This window comes from Neofelis nebulosa, chromosome 18 (assembly GCF_028018385.1).
Source record: "Neofelis nebulosa isolate mNeoNeb1 chromosome 18, mNeoNeb1.pri, whole genome shotgun sequence".
NCBI classification, from domain to species: Eukaryota; Metazoa; Chordata; class Mammalia; order Carnivora; family Felidae; genus Neofelis; species Neofelis nebulosa.
The window spans coordinates 23,300,876-23,320,947 of NC_080799.1; the positions used below are offsets into that span (position 1 = coordinate 23,300,876).

General features: G+C 53.1%; 1 long non-coding RNA gene across 1 annotated transcript in view; it reads left to right on the forward strand.

Moving 5' to 3' along the window:
- The window catches only part of LOC131500969 (uncharacterized), a 54,139-nt gene that overhangs the window by 22,931 nt on the left and 11,136 nt on the right, over window positions 1-20,072 (forward strand). The window contains exon 2 of the long non-coding RNA XR_009256550.1: window positions 11,336-11,485. This is a non-coding gene — a long non-coding RNA (uncharacterized LOC131500969). The remainder of the gene's footprint in view (window positions 1-11,335; window positions 11,486-20,072) is intronic.

The window sequence follows — 20,072 nt, forward strand, 5'->3', positions numbered from 1 at the left end:
TGCGAGGCGCTCGGCACTGGGGGAGCATCGCACGCGGACACGCAATTGATCACTCACAGCACAGTGTGTGTAAGTACCCTCAAAACGCCACTTTCTACCAGACTTTCTAAGGAGGAGACCGCATTTGGGGGCGTTTAAAGGCATATTTTGGGCACTGACTTATGTGAAATGAAGCCTCCGTGTGCCATGCAAAATCTAAATCCCTTGTGACCCGGCTCCCCTGCGAGAACCCTTTCCTGTGGGCGTGCCTCACGCTCCAGCCATGACGAACCCCAGGGCTTGCGGCCAGTGGAAATCGGCAGTGCCCTGGTTCGCTGCAGGCCGCACGTCGTCAGTTAACACAGTGATCATAACTGAGGAACTGAAAGGTGGATGTTAACACACACAGTGCAAATCAGTTTAAAAAGCAATTTACCTGTGGTTAGTGACTAATGATAAAATGGTAAGATTACGCTGGGGCAGAGACAGCCAGATACCCAGCAGAAACGTGTGTTCCCTGGTGCGGGGACTGACGTGGCAGCTGCCCCCTTTCCAAGTCCCCCGCACTCCCAGGTGCAGTCATGTGACTAGAGTCACCAATGGAATGTGAGTGGCCCTGTGCACGGTCACTTTGGGACTGGGACCTCTAGGACGTAGGACAAGCTCCCTGTCCGGGTGGATGCGGAAGGGTCTGGGGACCTAGGGGTTGGTGGAGTCACAGAATGGAAGGAGCCACAAGGTGGAAGGAGCCTGGGCTGATTCCCTGAGGAGAGTGTCACCAGTGGCCGGGAACACCCACATCAGGCTATTACGTTTGAGAGAGAGAAAAGTTCTCCTTGCAGTGAGCCGCTGAAGTCTTGGGGTTTGTTTTTTCCATCAGCCGGCATTCCGGAAACGCATACCTAAGCCTGTCAGAAACATTTCTATAATTGGGCGAGGATGTTTCAAGCAGCAAATGGAAAAAGGCAAAGGCACTGTCTCGGAGCCGTCTCTGTGTAAGTCTGTTTTCTGGGGTCTCGGAATGCCTGAACGAATTCTTAGGTCCCCAAGGTCTAGGATAGGTTCTGAGCACCAATTTCAGCGTGTGCGTGGGTGGAGGGTAGGGCCCCGCACCCCCAACAAGCAATTCTTGGGACACCTCTTCAGAGACAGCATCAGACCCCACAGGTTAAGGCTTTGGTTATAAAAGGATGGAATAACTCGGGGCTGGCCACATGGAAGGATGCATCGGGCCAGGCGTGCGGAAAGGGTGTGCCAGGATCCCCAAATCCCCACGTGCCCACCAACCTGGAAGCTCTCTGAGCCGGTCCTTTTGGTTTCTAACAGAAGCTTAGTTATAGGGCCGCAATTGATTAAATCATTGGCCACTGGCGATTGATTCAACCTCCAGCCCCCTCTCAGCTCCCAGGAAACCAGGGGCTGTGACCGGAAATTTCAGCCCCCTAATCACACGGTTGATTCTCCTGGCAGCCAATCCCCATCTTGAGGTGAGGCCCCAAAGCCGCCTCGTTAACATAGCAAAGGGCACCTTTATGGTCCTTTGTCACAGGAAATTCCAAGGGTTTTAAGAATTCTGTGACACGAGCTGGGGCAGAGAACAATATCTTTTTTTCTTTTCTTTCTTATTTTTAAGGTTTATTTATTTTGAGAGAGAGAGAGAGAGAGAGAAAGCGAGCAGGTACAAGTGGGGAAGGGGCAGGGAGAGAGAGAGAGAGAGAATCCCAAGCAGGCTCTGCATCATCAGTGTAGAGCCTGGTGGGGGGCTCGAACTCACGAGCAGTGAGATCATGACCCGAGCTGAAGTTGGACGCTTAACCGGCTGAGCCATCCAGGCGCCCCAAGACCACTATGTATATTTTCTATTATCTCACAGGGGGCCACTCCTCCTTTGGGAGTGGGTGAGGGTGTCGTATCTGGTAGGCCTGGGGCTCAGTGCGTATTTGAGAGACACGACTTCCCAGGTGCTCAGGAAGTGCCATGAGGGTGCATCCAGTCAGGTTTTAGAGAACGCCAAGGTCAAACGTTGTCAGGTCTGAGGAACCAGCTTGAGTCTGACGGGGAGGACAAAGGCAGGACGATCCCGGAGCTGAGCCGGGTGAAGCCAGGGCGCCCGAGACGATGAACGGGGCCGGGGCTGACAAGCACTGAATTGATGGGTGATGGCCATCGGCTGTGTGGTGGGCAACGGGGAGCTTGTCTTCACGGCACGGAATGGGAGGCTGATGAGCTCTCCCCCACACGTGGACCAGAGGCTTGGATCCCCCCCCCGCTCAGAGTCTGATGTTCCACGGAGCTGGAGACGGAAATGAAAGCAGGCCGTGGCGAGAGTGAGTCAGGGCCGAGCAAACCGTCCCGGCTGCAGCCCCACAAGGCCTTCTGCCACTGTTGCCTGCCCAGCAGCCATTTCTCCACCTTCTGGAACAGTGCCCTCATCTTCCTTTGGGAACTCGTCCTTTTCACTCTAAATCCTACTGGTCCAGGTGGGGCTGATGCGATCTTCCAGCCTGAAGAGCGGATGAGTGACCCATACTCGTGGCCAGCCATCCTGGCTGCAGTGACTGGTTCGGGGACGGGCATGTGACCTGAGGCAGGTCAATGAAAGCCGGTTGTGGGCCTTCGGCTGGGCCTGTGGGAAAAGGGGCTCTCTTGCCACTGGGGCTGCCCATCAGGCGGAGAGAAAGCCACATCTAGAGCGGAGAAGTTGCCGGAGTGCGACAGCAGTGTGGAGGCACGGGTTCCCGACACCATCCTTTGGTGTCTGGATACAGCCATGCCTGAAGCCGGACTTCGAGCTACACGAGCCAACACATTCCCCTTCATCAACCAAACCGTGTTCGGTTGGTTTCTTTCAAGTACCAACGGAAAGAGTCCTGACCGGTTTCTGGGTTTCTCCTTAATACCCTTTGCCCTCTCTTAGGCTGATTTTGACCTCCCCGCCTCGAAAAAGACAAGTGGGTCTTTATGGGAAAGGCTTCCCTCTGCCCATTTTCAAGTGGAGCCAGTTCCTCTGGGCATGCCCTAAGTTCCATCCCTTGACTGTGTTAAAAAAGAGATACAGGACCCAAAATGGAGTCCCTTGTGCTAAGCCTCAACGCCAAATCAAGACTTTATACCTAACCCAACTGTTGTTTCAGTGTCTCCCGGGAATGTATCCCTAACTCGTTATTCTGGAATTTCCCGGTCAGCACTAGTGGGTAACCCGCCCGACGGACCCCAGCGGTCCCGCGAAGGAGGGTGACCTTCAGCTCTTTGCTAGAATAACTTCCTTGCCCCATGTCCTTCTGCCTGTTGAAGTCCGCCCCCCCGCGCAGCTCCTCAGGGCTCCTTTCTACCTGCTGGATGGGATGGGATGCCACCCTATTCGTGAATCACCAAATAAAGCCGATTAGGACTTTAAACATAATGCGTTGAATTTTGTTTTGTGACAACTTTTGCCTCTTAGTCTCTCCTTGGGGAAGAAGGGCACCTTCATACCTTTGAGAGCCGTTTAACTCCCTGCTTTGGACGTTGATGGAGCTTAATTTGAGGCAGGCTCTGCATTGCACGTGCCGCGTACATCTCACCCAAGCCTCACAGCAGTCCTGGGAGGGGAGGTTTTCTTAGACCCATTTTACAGATGAGGAGGAGACTTGCCCAAGATCCCAGAACTAGCAGGAGGCAGCGGGTGCCAGGTCTCAGGGCAGATCCCACAGACAGAAGGGCCATGAACCTAACAGGGGCCCCCCCACTCAGGGGAGTTGTGTGCAAACAATGGGCAGCAGGAGGGGATATGGGGGCTCCTCTGGGATACTGCCTTCCTCCCCTGGGACTCCAGGCCAGGCCTGGGGGAGGGCAGTCAGGGGGTCATTCTCACCCCCACTGAGCTCTAGGACCGCCTGGCTGCAAACAGGGAGTTCCCACTGCCAGGAAGAAGGCCAAGGGCATTCACGCATGATTCACCACCAGTCTCCCAGGCTTTCAAGATTGTCCCCTTTAAGAGAAGCCAATTTATTTTTTACTCAAAATCCATACGAAACAATTGAACGATAAAACTGTCAGCTTCGCTGTCTCTTTCAGCGGGAAACATGATCACCCCCGAAATTAAGCCTCCTCTCTCCTTCCCTCCTTCCCTCCCTTGGGCCCTTCCTTCCGTAAATATTTTCATGAGCACCTACTACGCTCCAGGAGTCGTGCTAAGTTCAGATTTCCCCTTCACGGGCGACTCCCTCCTGAGACTTATACTTAAAGCAGCTTTTTGATTTCCAAACTTGGCTGTCGTCCATTACAGGGGTTTCAAGTCAGTAACCTTTAAAGGAAAAAGTAACCAGCTGGGTGACTCGTAAACTGTGGCCTTGGATGGGGACGCCCAGGTCTCTGCTCCTGAATGCCACGTGTGGAGACTAACCATGGGGCTTCACCCCAGAAGCTGGAGTCAGCAAGATTTAAATCAATACAAGGGGTGACGTAGGACCTAGTGTGGGAAACTGACATGACCCTGAGCTGGGCTCAGCTGAGCTTGGTGGAGAGGAGGGCGTGGGGGTGGGGGGTGCTGCTTCCATGTCACTGTGGCACTCCCAGCCCCAGCACCTGCTGTGGGGGGCTGTCTCTGGAGATAAATGTAACCTTAGCAGGTCAACTCTTTATGCTGGCCCAAGGCAAGGCAGGAGCTGCCTTCATCCGAGCTGGGAAATAAAACCCCCATGCACCATTGATGAACTTCTGCCAGCAGCGTTTACGGACGCGCTTTATCTCTCGGATGTCATACATTACTGACGCTGCCTCCCCCGCCCCTGGACCACCGCTGCAGGGCAGAGCGCGCTCCGTGGAGGGAGGCAAGGGCTCTGCAGACCCACCAGACTGGGGGTCCTGTCCGGAGGCTTGGGAAGCCACCCAGGAGCAGGGGACTGTGGTGGTGACAGCCTGGATTTTTTTTTAATATATATTTTTTAATATTTATTTTTGAGAGAGACAGAGTGTGAGCGGGGTTGGGGGAGGGGGTGCAGGGAGAGAAGGAGACACAGAATCCAAAGCAGGCTCCAGGCTCCGAGCTGTCAGCACAGAGCCCGACGCGGGGCTCGAAACTCACAAACCGCGAGATCATGACCTGAGCTGAAGTCGGACGCTTAACTGACTCAGCCACCCAGGCACCTCGGTAACAGCCTGGATTTTAAAGTCTGGGAGCTCAATTTTGTCTTTATTCTTATTATTATCTCACGACTACAAAAGGGAGTGGTCTCAGTGCCCCAGGATTGTGGGAGGATTGGGTGAGACAGTGAACTCAAAGGGCTTAGCACAGCCCCACAGCCTGGCACATCATAAACCCTCAAGAAATGGAAGCCGAGTTATGTCATGAAGCGGTTGTAAAAGTCAACACTATACGTAGGTAGGGGTTGACACCTCGGCGAGGGTCCAGCTCCAAGGACTCTGGGCCTGGGTTCGAAGCCCAGCCCACCCACTTATCAGCTGGGTTGGGCAAGTCCCTTGGCTGCTTTGCACCTCAGTTTCCTCATCTGTAAAATGGGATAAGAACAGTGCCTACGTGATAGAGCCGTCCTGATAGTTCAGTGGGTTAACCGTAGTGAGAGCTTGGAACAGCGCCTCTCCCGTTGCACACACTGTGAGGACCCCATTAGGCTCCCCCTCTAGCCTGCACATCAGCACTTTGTCTGACTCTGTGGTGCAGGTGCTTTTTTCTGATATTATATTGCCCTCCCCTCCATGATGGGGATTGGGGTTGATGGACGTTCAAAGTCATTGTGGCAGACGGAATAATGGTCCTCCAAAGGCGTGCACATCCTAATCCTGGAACCTGTGAATATGTTCCCTCGTGGCAAAAAGGGTTTTGTGGCTGAGATTAAGGATTTTGAGATGGGAAAATATCCTGGTTTATCTGGACAGGCCAAGGTAATCACAGGGTCCTTATAAGAGAAAGGCAGAGACAGATTCTCTCCTAGAACCTCCCATGGGAACACAGACCCGTTCATTTTAGGACTTCTGACCTGCAGAACTATGAAGTAACAGAACTGAGTGGTTTGAAACCATTCAACTCTTCAATTTGTGGGAACTGTTCTAGCAGAGATAGGAAATGCATACAATCACGTAGCAAGAAGGGAGATCTAACCCCCACCCTCCCGCCCGCCCACACCCAGCCCTGCAGCGTCAGTGTGATAAAGCTTGGGGGCACCTGGTGGGCCTGAATCCCTCTGGTCCTTTGCTGGGTGCATTGGATAAATCACGGGGCTTCTCTGAGCTTGCTTTTCTCATCTGTACAACGGGGATTTGTAATCGCTATGGGAATAAAAACCAGAGAGCCTGGTATACATTAGGTGTTCAGGGTAGAGAAGCTTCCTTCCCTACCTCCTCCGAGGCCAGCAAAAAATGGAGCTCCTCCCTCCCCTCTTCTCTTTGGTGACCTCCCACTGCCGGGTATGTGGACAGAAGTCCAGGCCGGGCCAGCCTGAGGAGGACGTGTTTGTATGGCTGGTAGGCGGGGGAGGAGCCCAGGGTCTAGGCTGTTGTTTGGTGGGGAATGTGCAAATGGAAAAGTCCATTCTACTTGGCCACTTTCTCATGGTCTGACCGCTTCTGGTTCAGTCTCTGCGAAGCGGACCCACTCCTGTGTCCAACTGCTTGCTCTAAGGGCTTTTTGCCAAGGTCTTAACAATAGTTGTATCAACACGGTAACTTTGTTTTTTTTTTCCTGCTAATTACCAAAAGAAGGCTTTGAAGATACACTGTTTAAACTAATATGGGTCTCTTTAGGTCATTCTTGGCAGTCCTCAAAGACAGACGCTGCATACTGCTAATAAGGTCCCCTTCAGAGTCAGAAAGGCACATAGGCAAGACTCCTATCCTTAATCATACGGGAAGTCTTGTATCCAGACTTTTCAAGGCCAACTTCTGAGGTTAATACAACATCCCACAGGGTACTGTTTAAGAACATCACCGTTGGGGAATGCTCCCCCTCAATTCTTCCCTCTATAATTCCTTCCACAGTTTAAGTTCATTACAAGAATGACTAGACGTTTGCAATGATCAGACGCTAGGGCTGTGCGCTTCCTTCCTGTTCTTCTAAAAGCTTCAACACAATAACTTAAAAACTTATTGGAAGACTTTTTTGGGAGGGGGTTGTGAATTTATAGAATAACCATCCTGCCTTCTCCCCAGAAACGTTGCTGATGTTGGAACCTCAGCCTTCCCTTATTGAACAATGTATTTATTGAGAAGCTACTATGTGCCAGCCACTAGGTGCTAGCGATGTAGTTTTTTTACGTTTGAGCTTAAATTCTGCTGGACAGGGACCGACAATAAATATGCGAAGAGGCAATTGAATAGATGGGGAAATTTTAGATTTCAGTAAGTATCATGGAGAAAATTAAACAGGGTGATAATGAACATGAGCAGGGGAGAAAGCACTCTCTGGGGAAGGTAGTTGAGCTGGGCATCTGACGAAAGCTGGGGGTGGTGATGGGAAGTGGGGACCCCCTGGGTGGGCCCCAAGCTGGGGAGGCAGTCACAGCCCTGACTGCTACTTTTTTTTTTTTTTAAGTTTATTTATTAAGTAAGTAGTCTCTATACCCAATGTGGGGCTCGAACTCACAACCCGGAGATCAAGAATCCCATGCTCTGCTGAGTGAGCCCACCGGGTCTGGGATGCGCTCCCTCCAGGGCTAGGAACTGGGTAGCATTCAGCCTAGGAGGGGAGGTGGGTGTGCCAGGGCCCGCTGCTGTTGGACGTGCCTAAACAGTGTGCCACGTTGGGGGGGGGGGGGAGCTATTTTTAACCTGCGGGACCTAAGTGTTGCTTTGGTGGAGGGGGACGGCCAGGGGGTCCGTGTGTGCCCAGGCCTCACCTGCTCAGGAGACTTAAAGATGTAGCCATCCTCACAGTATAGACACACGCCCTACAGCCAGATGCCCTGAGCTCCAAACCCAGCTCTGCCATTCCGGGCCCTTTTTGTCTCAGTTTCCCCATCTGGAAAGCGGGGTTGCTAAGAGCACCTCCTCCTAAGGTTGCTGACATTCAAGTGCGTTGCTGCCTACAAAGCTCTCTTGTGTGCTCTACCTGGCACATACTAAATGCTGGACACACACACACACACACACACACACACACGTGCACGATTTAGGTTTCCGACTTCCAAATAAGACTTTTTTTACACCATTATATTCAGAGATCCACCAACAGGTCTGAAAGAAGTCATTTATTCTCAAACTTTAAATTTATGTCCCAAACCTGGACCTCACTGCCCACAGGGAACTCGGAATTGATAATATTTTAGAACTCCCATAATTATCTTATGAAAAGTATAATTACATTGCTTTGCCTTTTTTTTCCTGAGGGTTTTGAAAATGTTAATATGTTCACTGGAGATGTGCCTTGACTCTGCTGAGGTTTTTGGGGGGGCCTTCTTTTATTTTTTAATATGTCAAGAGCCTCCGGGAATGGCGGGGGCTCCGCCACCCCCAGGCTTCCGGGGGCGATGGTGGAGGAGGAGGGGGCGGGGCGGGAGGTGTCCCAGCTCAGCACGTGGGCGTGACTTCTCGTCTTCCTCCCACGGAGGCGGAGGCAGTCGTTCCCCGAGCACTGAGCTCCCTCCACTGTGCTTTTCAATCTTAATTTCCCGACCTGTCGCGCCACCCGCAGCCCCGGCCGGCAGGCGGCGTGGGGGAAGCGATTACTGTTGACATGGTCACATGGTCATGGCGTTCGGTAGCCCAGGTGGTGCGGACGGCCAGCCCCCCCCCCCCCCCCCCCCCCCCCCCCCCCCCCGTATGTGGCCGCCGTCTGCTTCTCCTCTCACTCCTACCACCCGGTCCGAGGAGCCTGGGGGAGTGGACAGCCGGCCTCCAGGCGAGGCACAGCCACCAGGGCCATCAGCCCGTCCTTGCCTGCCCCTGCCCTGCTCCCCGCCAGGCAGCCCGCATCCTGAAGCAGACCAGCCCCAGCTAGGGAGGGAAGATTTTAGGGTTTTATGGGTCAGCTTGGCTGTAGGAGCCACAGAGACTTGGATTCCCGTCGTGGCTTCTCTACTTGACCTTTTATGATTATTATCATTATTTTTTAATGCTAGCTAAACATTTATTGAGGGGGGGTGTTAACCTCTTTGCTTGGATTACATCATGCATTCTGCTTGACCTTGAACAAGTTACTCTTTATCCCGGGCCCTCGATTTGTTGCATCTGTGAAATGGGCTTTGATTTACAGTGCCTCGGCAAGACCCGGCTGAGGTGTGGTTGAGTTATGCGTGAATGCGGAACAGCTATAGCTCAGCACCTGGGACCTCGTATGTACTCAGTAAATTACCATCAGCAGACAGCGCTGGCCCAGCCACACAGCCCCAGCCCTGAATGTCGAGGATCTGGGCAAGCCCAGGTGCCTTCCCCCAAACGTCGCTGTGTTTGTACTCCCCTCCTCTGTCTCCCCATTCCTGGCCACTGTCTCAGTTTTTCTGGCTGGTGTTCCTAATTCTGGCTTGACCTCAGCCTCCCCCGTCCAGCTCTGTGACTCTCAGGGCGAGTCCCCATCGGATCAGCAGATCCCCCTAGGGAGCCTGGCTGGAGCCTGAATTCCCCAGAGTCTATGGGGCACTGGGTGGGGTCAATAGATGTACCCATGCGGGGTCCAGGCTGTAGGGCTGATTCTGCCAACCCAAGAGGCCACTCCCTTACCCTGGCTCTTCCTGCTTAGGACAGGTGTCGGCATTGTCACAACAGCTAGGAGGCACGGGCGAGTTGTCAACTGTCACCGTTCCCTGGTGACCACAATTAGAGTGAAGACCCCAGCATTAATAGGCACTAGGGACTATACCCCTCAGCCACTGTACTGAGACCTTCCCCTTTGTAATTTCTCTGAAAGCTCAGAAAAACTCCAGGGTTTTAAAGATGAGAAAGCAGGGGACCAGGAAGCAGGTCACCTGAAGTTGCACAGAGAGTCGTGGGTAGGTAAGGGGTAAGGGGACAGGGTGAGGGTTGCAATGGTTGTCACCAGCCTGGACGTCCCTGTCCTATCAGGACAAGGATGGCTGGAAGACTGGGTCTGGAGCCCCCCTTGGATTTGGGGAGAGCTGGGGGATCTTGGGCGGGGACAGGCTGGCTGGGAGCCATTGGGGGCAGCTGTTCGCCAACTATTTGGGAAGGTTGTCAATGTATATATATTTTAAGTTTATTTATTTATTTTGAGAGAGAGAGAGAGAGAGTGAGAGCATGAGTGTGTGAGTGGGGGAGGGGCAGAGGAGAGAGAGGGAGACAGAGAATCCCAAGCAGGCTCCCTGCCGTCAGCACAGAGCCCGACGTGGGGCTCGAACGCACGAACCGTGAGATCATGCCCTGAGCCGAAATCTAGAGTCAGACACTTAACCAACGGAGCTACCCAGGCGCCCCTTGAAAGTTTAAAGGACCTGTACAGCCAGTCCCAGGTGGGACTCAAACTCCGGGCTCCTCTTCCTTTTCTTCTGGAAACTTCTCTCGTCTCTCTTTCATTGCCTTCATCTCCTCCTCCTCCTCTGCCTCTTCCCTCTCTTCCTCCTGCCCACCCTCCTTTTCTTTCTCTCCCCTCCTCCCAGGAGGCCCCGCAGGCAGGAGTCTCTGGGGAGCTCTAACAGTCCGCTGGGCTGCCGGGCAAAGTCCCACAGCGTGGGGGGGCCTCCCAGCGCAGGGACTTGTGTTCTCATGCTCCTGGAGTCTGCAAGTCCGAGAGCAGGGGTCCAGGAGCAAGGCTGGCTTCTCCTGAGGCCCCTCTGCGTGGCCCGTGGAAGGCCTCTCCTGGGTAGGCACACATCTGTGATGTCTCTCCCCGGGGCCTATTCTCCTCTTGTAGGGACGCCAGTTAGACGGGATGAGTGCCACCCTCACACCTCGGTTTAGCCGAATCACCTCTTGGAAGGCCCCCCCTCCAAATGCAGTCACATTCTGCGGTGCCGGGGGCCTCAGGCCTCGGCGTAGGAATTGGGGGGATGGGCAGGCGCCCAGCTCCGTCCATAAACAAGGGTCCGTCCTGGGCAGTCTCCTTCTCCCCCCAGTGCAGGTCCCCAGCGTGTGCTCCAGAAAGCCACCAAGGAGCAGCTGGCCTTTTCGCTTACTCGTTTATTAAACTCTCGAACATGGTGCAGAGAGTTTCAGAATACCCTTCACCCAGCCTCTTCTGATCTTAGTAGCTTACCTTACCGTGGTGCGTCAACACCGGGACGATATTATTAAGTGAACTAGAGACTTTATTTAGATTTCATCACCAATGTTCTTTTTCCTGTTCCAGAAGCCCCCACCGCACTTACCCTTTCACTTGCTAGATTCCAAATCCGACACGCAGAGCGGGGAGGGCCTGGCTCAGGGTCCCGTGCAAAGGCAGACTAAAGCGGCCTCTTTGTTCTCCCCCCAGGGCCGCACCGTGGAAGCCCCTGGGAGCTTTCGTAACGCCGTGTTCCTCCACCGAAGCTGCTGCTACCGACAGGAGGCCCCTGGCCACTTGGATGACGGTCGCCACGTGATTCCCACACAAACGCCGGGCTGTGGTTCACCTCCGCACCGGGTAGGGACTGTTGGGGCAGGCTTCGCTTCCTTGTTTCCGGAACGGGGGTGACGATAACTAACTACGTCCTTTCGCCGCTCTGTGCCTCAGTTTCCTCCTAGGGTAAATGAGAGGCGGTGGGGGGGGGTGGACTCACATCTGTCTCCAACAACTTGGTGGTTCTGCTGAGTTGTATATGCAAATCAGCCGGCACCAGTGATGCTCTAACAGCCATTGTCAGCTGTACCTGGGCACCTTGGGGACTTATGCTCTGTGGTCAAATGCTCTCCCCCTGAGCGATAGCCCCTTGGGGACTGACACTCTGAGGTTGGGCCCCACTTCGGAGATTCTGATTTTATTGGCCAGGGCTGCCCGTCTGGGCACAAGGATTCCCAAAGCTCCCTGGGGGTGGAGAGTCAGCGGCTTAAATAAATATTTCCTCCCAAGCCCGCCTATCAACAGCTTCAGTGAAGAAGCAAGAATCAGAATTAAAGCCATCTGGCAGGAGGGATGCTGGGTGGTAACGCCTCAGTGTTCCTCTAAAAATAACACCCCTAACCGCGCCACATTGATGACTAATACTCAAGCTGTGGGCTCGGTGCTGAGCGCTCTCTGCCTCAGTCGCACAAAGACCTTATGACCCATTTTTGATTCTCTGAGGAAGCTGCAGCTCAGAGAGTTGGAGTTACTTGCCCAAGGTCGCACAGCTATTCAAGGTCAGAGCTGGGTTATAACTACAGCCTGTGTTGTTTCTTCTTCGTCTTCTTATTATTTTGAGAGAGAGAGAGAGAGAGAGAGAGAGAGAGAGTGTGGCAGAGAAAGAGAGGGAGAGAGAGAATCTCGAGCAGGCCCCACACCCAGCCTGGAGCCCAACGCTGGGCTTCGTCTCAGGACCCTGGGATCATGACCTGAGCTGAAATCAAGAGTTGGATGCTCAACCGACTGGGCCACCCAGGCGCCCCAGAGCCTGTGATTTTTAGCCAGAGCGCTGCCTTACTCAGAGCAGTAAGCTGGCCTTAGGTTGTCACCATATGGCTCAATGGCTTTAAGCACAGTAATAAGAGATACCGCTCACTATCCACCAGCTACGTGCCAGGTGCTGGCCTGAGTCTCGTTCCTTCCGATGGCCTTGAGAAGTAGGCATCATTTGCTACAACCTCCCAGGTGAGAAACATCCCCAAAGAGATGAAATGTCTCACCTAAGGCCATCCAGCCGGTAAGTGGCGGGGCCGGGAACCGAACTCCGAGCTGCCTGATTCCCGGACCCTGAGGGGACACTGCCCGCCGGGAAGGGAGGAGGACCCACCCAGCAAGAAGCAGTAAGGAGGTTAAGTGAGCCTTCGAAGAGATAAATCCGCCTCCCTAACGTCTCCCGTGTCGGATTGTGAAGTCGGTTTCATTTGTAGATACACTATTTAACGGTACCTGGGTGTGGCTTACTTGTTCCACACCCCAGGGGCCCAGGAGGCTGCAGCCAGCAGCATTTGGTGGGAGCCTCCTGGTGGGGGCAGGCGTGTGGGATTGGCAGGGGCTTCTCCTCGGTGCTCCCCTCTCTGTTCCTTACCAGAGTGTCTCTGCGAGGGGGAAGAGGGTTGTCTGGGTTAGCCCTTCGTGGGAACGGCCAGTATTCCTCGAGCAGGGGAAACAGTGACAGTCATGGCCAAGGCAGGGAGTGGACCGTGGGAGAATTATGTTCCCCTCCCCCACGGCGTAGAGTTATTACTGAGAGGAGCCTAAGGGCTCGATTTCCCAGGCTCCCTTGCATCTAAGGCGGACCGTGGACCAGTCCTGGCCAACGGAATGTGATGCAAGTGTGCCCTCTGAAGTCTTCCCCTATCATCCACAGTGTGGAGAACGTTCTAGATGAGGGCAGAGCTGAAGGAGCCCGGGTTCCAGAACGGCCATGGGGAAGCCCACGTGCCAGAAGCACCACATCAGACGGTCCCTGAGTGAGGGAGCAACTTCTCTTGTTTTAGGTCGCTGAGATGTTGTGGTATATTTGTTATAGTATCTGCCTTTGCCTTAACCCACAGCGCAGCGTCTGTAGAGCAATTTACTGTATGTCATCGTGTGTGCAACAAAAGTCATCTCATTTAATTCTCTTAGCACGCTGGTGAATGAATCTTTGGTGGCGGATCTCTGGTGAGAGTACTGTTTATAGAGGGAGCAGGCTCAGAGGGGTGAAGTGACTTGCCCAAGGCCACAGAGCAAGTAAGCATCGGACCAGGATGTGAGCCTGTGACTCTAAGACTCCACAGCGTCTAGGACCTGTCACGTTTGGTGACGGCTGCTCGGAGTTTGTCTCTTCCTCCGTCCGCCCTTCCACTCTCCTGAATACGTCCCTTCCCAAGGTTTTGGCTTCCGCTTTGGTTTCCTAGCCTGGGGCCCCGTCCTGTCCTTGCTGTCCTTCCAAGCCTCGGCCCCTTGTTTCACACTTATGCCTGATGTGAGAGGACGTGCCGCCCGCAGCCAGCTCTTGGTGGACTTGACCTCCTGCTGCTAGTCCTGACCCCAGACTTTGGGGACACACTCACGGTGGCGAGGAGGTGGTGGTTTCATCCAGGTGCCAAGGTCAGACCCCTGTTTCAAGTAGATAGAGTCGAGATGGGAACCGAAGATCAGAAGTTGGGACCATCCATGAAGAGGTCATCCAGCAGAGGTCATCCATGAAGTCAAAGCACAACTGGGAATGTGTATATGCACAAGAGCATGGCAACCGGCGTGGGAGGTGGGCTCTGACGGGTGTGTGTGAGCATCGGGGGAGGGGAGGGGAGTTCATGGTTGGCACACGCCAGCTAGGGCACAATGTCCCCCGAGCGGCTCTGCTCCCCTCCCCAAATTCACATCTGGCCATGACGGACACGGGTGGCTTTTACTCCTGCACAACCGTCCTGAGGGGCTGCTCTCCACCCCCACAACGTTGGTGTGACTCTGATGGGCCGCCACTGAGAACAGCCTGTCCCCATCGTCACCGGCGAGTCACATGACCCTGGCTCAGCAAATACAATCCCTCACTATTCTGGTTATAGTGATTGGTTAAAGAACGGGTATATAACTCAGGGTGGACCAATTACAGCTCTTGGGTTTTCCATTCGTTTGTTTGTAGCAGGAGGAAGGAGTGGTGCCTTGTCTTTTGGGTCTTGGAGTTGAGGGGATATGGCAGCTCTCTCTTCTTCCAAGTGGTGGAAACTTGTACCTGGTGGGCGATAACAAGTCTAGAAAAGTCAAGACCTGACATGAGTAGGGGGTCAAAAGGGTGGAGACGGCGCTGGTGGTGGAAAAGAGAGAGGGCGGACAATTTTATTTGAGGTCCTGGATCCAGCTGTGCCTGAAGGCAGTCTTATGTTGAACTATGCAGTTGCGTGAACCAGAAAGTTTCCCTTCCATTTTAAACTCGTTTGAGTACTTGAATCCAAGTACTTGAGTATCACTTGAATCCAAGGGTCTGGAATGACCTTTTGCAATCTCTGTCTGCAGCTTGACTGACTCCTAGGTCTCCAGACAGACTGTACTTGCTTACCCCCCAGTGCCACCTGTGACTTCCCTCTGCCTGGGGCTCTTCGCAGCCGACCCCAGTTCAACCTTCAGCTCTTGCCCAGCGGCCATCCCCCCTGGGAAGTCCTTTTCGACTCCCCGCAGGCGTCCTCCCCTGGATCCCCTGGGCCCTTGGCAGCTCCCCAGTCTCCCTTCCGGACAAGAGGCTCTCCACGTTTGTGTATTTGCGGTCATATCGTAGCTGCCCTGCACAGGGTACGTGGCACGGCTCTGTAAGTATTTGCCGGAAGAATGTCTTGTTCCAAGTTCGATCACCCTGCGTCCTTGTGCAGAGGAGTCACGGGCGTCAGACGGATGGCCCAGTGTCGTTCAAAGTGTTGGCAGGAAATGCGTGTGTGGTGCCCACTGCAAGCAGGACTTGAGGGCAGTTTATAGAAGAGACTCCGTGCAGTGGCCCGGGCACGATTAAGAGCGGCCAGCCCAAGATGGCAATGTTCCTGGGTCTAGCCACAAGGGGGAGCCATCACCACTTGTTGGCACGGAAGGGCGGAGTCCAGAGGCAGCCGGAGGCAAGGGGGAGAGCCCCCCAGAACCGGGGGACCTGGGGTTTCGTTAGATGACAAGCACCCACTCCTGTCTGTGGCCTCCTGGGGAGAAGAAACACATGGACCTCTCTCTCCTGCTCTCCCATGTCCCGTCGGCACCTCCCCTTAGCCATGCCCCTCCTGACGCCGGATTGCAAGGCAGTTAACTGATGCACACCACAGAGCTCAGCCTCCCGGGCACAGAGAAGGTAGAAACAGGTTGAGAGGATCTGGAGGGACAAACCGAGAACACGTGGGCACAAACCCCTCGGCAGTGACTTGCTACCCCCAGGTAGGCTTGTGCTCCAGGTGCTGACCTGAGCACAGCCCTGGAAGACACCGCTCTGGGAGGAGCAGCCTGGAAAGGCAGCCTATACCTCTGATATGTGCGGGAGACGGGCGAAGGGCCACCGTCAGTAACACAGGCAGACACAGCTGACCCCTCCGCACGTGCCCGGGTCTCGGTGACCCGACCTCAGCTGGCCGCCTCTCCCAGGGTGTGAGCAATGATTGGACATGCTTTGTCACTTGTCACTTGTCTAACCTCCCTGACACCAACTTCCCGGGGACAAGGGACCGGCGTTTATAACACAGTGGATAATTATCCTTCAAATGAAGCAAGCTATCAGGGGGTGCCCTGGCTGAATAAATCAAAGCAGATGGGGCAGATTTCATCAAGCCAAGTGGCCGCGGCTACTCTTTGGGATGGATTTGTGTAAGAGGTTTCTTCTGCCAGCACCCAACATTTATAAGCAATGCCCCCTCCCCCCACTCCCTGTCTTTCAACCATTTCCCACGCCCAATGAAGATAAATGTCAGATGAGCAAACAGCCTTCAGATTGATATTGAAAATATTTTGAAGAAAGTCACGAAATGCCAAGCCTTTCTCCCATCCATAGAGATTCTGTTTATCCCCTGAGAAACGTTTCTCCTCCTAGAAGCTAAATACTACTCGGTGAAGAGGGCAGTATGATTTTGTAAGAGATTTAGGTTCTATTCTTTTTATTTATTTATTTTTGAAAGAGAGCACAAGCGAGGGAAGGGCAGAGAGGGAGGGGGACAGAGGATCCGAAGCGGGCTGTGCGCTGACAGCATCGATCCCGATATGGGGCTCGAACTCCTGAATCGCGAGATCATGACCTGAGCTGCCATCGCACGCTCAACCGACTGAGCCACCCGGGTGCCCCTAAGTTTTATTCTAAGTGTAATAGAATTCATGGGGGAGTTAAACAGGGCAGTGGGAATGGAGTAAGGCCGTGTTGCGGGTCTGTGGGAAGAACTGATTGCAGGAAGGGAGTAGGAGGGAAGGCGAGGAGACCCAGTGTCTGGAGAGAGAAGGCAATGAATTGGGGATGGTGTGGCACGAAGGTGGCTTCAGGCTACCCTTGGAGGCAGACTCAGGAGGGTTTCCCGATGGGCAGTGAGGAAAAGGGAGCGATCAGGGTTTCTCCCAAGGCTTTTGGGTTGAACATCTTGGTGAAAGCTGGTTGCCTTTGCTTATATGAGGTAGGTGTAGTTTTGGCAGAGACGGTGAATGTGAACTTCATTTTGGATGTATCGGATTGTAGATGCCTCTGAGAAACCCAAGAAATTCAAACTGGCCATTGGATGTGCTGACTGCAGCCACAGGGCTCCTGGTGATGTCCCCTGTTCTCCTGTCCCCCTGTGGACATTTGGCTCCCACTTCAGGGTGGTGTTACCCTAGTGTGACCCATTCTCCTGTGTCATCAGAGGCAAGGTCAAGCATACCTAATAGTATAAGTATCTGATCCTTTCTTAAGTTTTAAGGTCTATCCACTTCATTTTACAGATGGGTAAACTGAGGCTCAGGGAGGAAGGGGATTGCTCAAAACCACAGAGCATGTTAGTGGCAGAACGCTTGTCCCATTTCTGTGTGCTTAGATGATTTCATAGGTCTCTTTGGCTATGGGAGAAGGCACCAGGTCCTGGGTGCAGAGTTGGCTCTATTGGGTGGAACTTGTCACTAAAAACGGGCCTCTAGTTTGCCGTTTCTCTGCTTCGGCCTCTCTACACTTCATCTCACTGATGAGTTTCTGAGCTAGATTTTCAGAAGTGGAGGCCCTTTGGAGGTTAACTCGACCCGGGATGACACAGCATGGCCCCTGTTCCACCACTGCCTGCGGCAGACATGGCCAGTCGATCTCGGAACTCCTCCTCACCCAGTCTTAAGATCGTCTTCCACCTAACACTCCAGGTAGCTGACATTCCAGATTTGGTAGGGGTGTGGAACCTGGACACCTGCTTTCCGTGTGGAGATCAGATCCTCCCCCCTGCCCCCCCCACCCAGCCAGCATGTGAGGAGAAAATAATGGAGAGCCCACATTTTGGAAAAGTGTATTGAATCGCTCATGAACTACAATGCCTGTGATTTTGTGTACATTGTGCCTTTCCTCTGTGAGCACACCAGAGCCAGATGCTCACCCAGTTTTGGTACAGATGACTACTGCTTTGTTGAGTCCTGGGTGAAGGAAGTCACCCGTGACTAGGAGCCATGGTGTGATGTGTCCCTTGAATCATAAGTGGAGTAGCTGCTGTGCACCCAACGCTCTTCCAAATGCCTCCCACCTATTGATTTATCTAATCCTTACACCAGTCCCATGACCTGAGTACTATTATTAACCCCACCTTTCGGATTAAGCAAATGCAAATCCGAGAGGTGAAGTAATTTTCCCAATGTCATGCTGCTGGTAAGAGCTTGAGCCAGGATTTGAACCTGGAGTTTGGTTGCAGAGCCTGAACTCTTCATGCTGTCCAGAGATGGTGAATTAGTGGCGACCTCACACTGGAACGCAGGCCTCGTTGTTCCCAGCCCGTGGTTGTATACATCCCTCCAGATCCCCGTCTTGGCTGGGCTTCCCTGCCCTCTAGCCTGGGGCCGCCACATTTGCTGACTGTTGCATTCATCACCTGTTATCCATTGTGGTCTCCAGGGCTTTGGCTAAGCATGTGCGCTAAGGCTCAAATCTCATTTCTCCAATCCATTCAGAGCTTTATTGATCTTGCCTGACATTCGCGCCTCTCAGATTCCCATGCAGCCGGACAAATGGCCTCTACACCGCTGGGCCTCACGGGAGCCTCGGCTGTTTAACCAATCAGGGCTCTGGGTTCATGGAGGAGGTAGGGGTGGGGAAGAGGCAAGCCCTGGTGGATGGGAAAGGGGCACTGACCTCCTGGGGGCTCCAGAATACTCTCCCCAGGAGCTCCTAAAAGGCCTTGATCTCAGCAGCTGATAGATTTAGGGCTGCTCTCCAAGGTCCTGGAAGACTCATGAGTATAGCGACAGCAGAAGGGATCACTCCTGGACCTTCGTGCCCGTTAGGATGAAGACAGGAAAGAAGATTCCTGGGGATTAGTAAGACTAAGACATTTGTCTAGAGGGCCCAGAACTTGATGTTTTGGGGCTGAGGTCTCAATGTTTTATCCTGTGCTCTCTGATGGCTGTATCCTTGGCTTCCCAAAGTAGGTTTGTGGCAGGAGCTGTGGCATTTTGTGGCCCTGGATGAATGCGTGGTGTTTCATTTCCAAAAAGAAAAAAAAAAGGCCATTCTTAGGTAGGTTTTCTGAAGTCAGGTCTTAGGTAGTCAGAAACACATCTGTAGAATTTTTTATGTGCCAGGTACAGTTCGAAACATTTAACTCACAGTCGGTTTTAACTCACCTAATATTTATGGCAACCGCGTGAGGCAGATACGGTAATTCCCCCACTGTACAAAGGAGAAAAATGGGAGAAAGGGGTGTATCTGGCCCTCAGAATTCACACTCAAGCATCTGGTTCTTGAATTTGAGGTCCCCCTCAAGCCCACCCGAAATGCTCTTCTGCCTGACGTTGTCTGCTCTTGTGGTTGTGACGGTGGCTAAATGTCACTCATGGATATCTAATTTGATGGATTCCTTTCATTTAGAACCCCTAACTGAGACCATCTAGATGTGCCAAGGGAGGAAAGATGCTGTAGAAGCTGTTTCTTGGGGACAGCAGCTCTCTCCTGGTGCTGGAGACACATTCAGCCCGGTTCGAGTGCAACCTTACAGAAGAGAAAAGGCAGATTATGGATTCCACACGCTGAGTACTCATTCCTCTATTCAATCATTTACCACTTTTTCCGGTAGTAAATTTTTTTCGTAAGTATTTGTTGAGCACCTACTATATGCTAACATATCTATTAACTTAGCCACTAATAAATATTTGCTCGAGGAGCGACCAGCGCAGAGAGACGGGAACTCTGTACAAGATACGACGTATCTCCTGACAGTTCCACCTGAACCTTAGCCTCTGGGTTTGAGACAGACAACTTTGAGATTCCCAAAACTGAGACTTTTGCACATGGTCCTTGGCAGACCCCTCTGATCAAGTGCTTGTCCAAATCTTGTTATATGAAGCCTCTGAAAACTTTCACTTGTGTTTCATGGCTGGAGAGCTTGCGGGCAAATGGGACATCTCCTTGCCCTGGGGTAAAGAGTGCCCCAGGTCTCTGTCACACATCCACTGGGAGACCACTGGGATCCCCTTC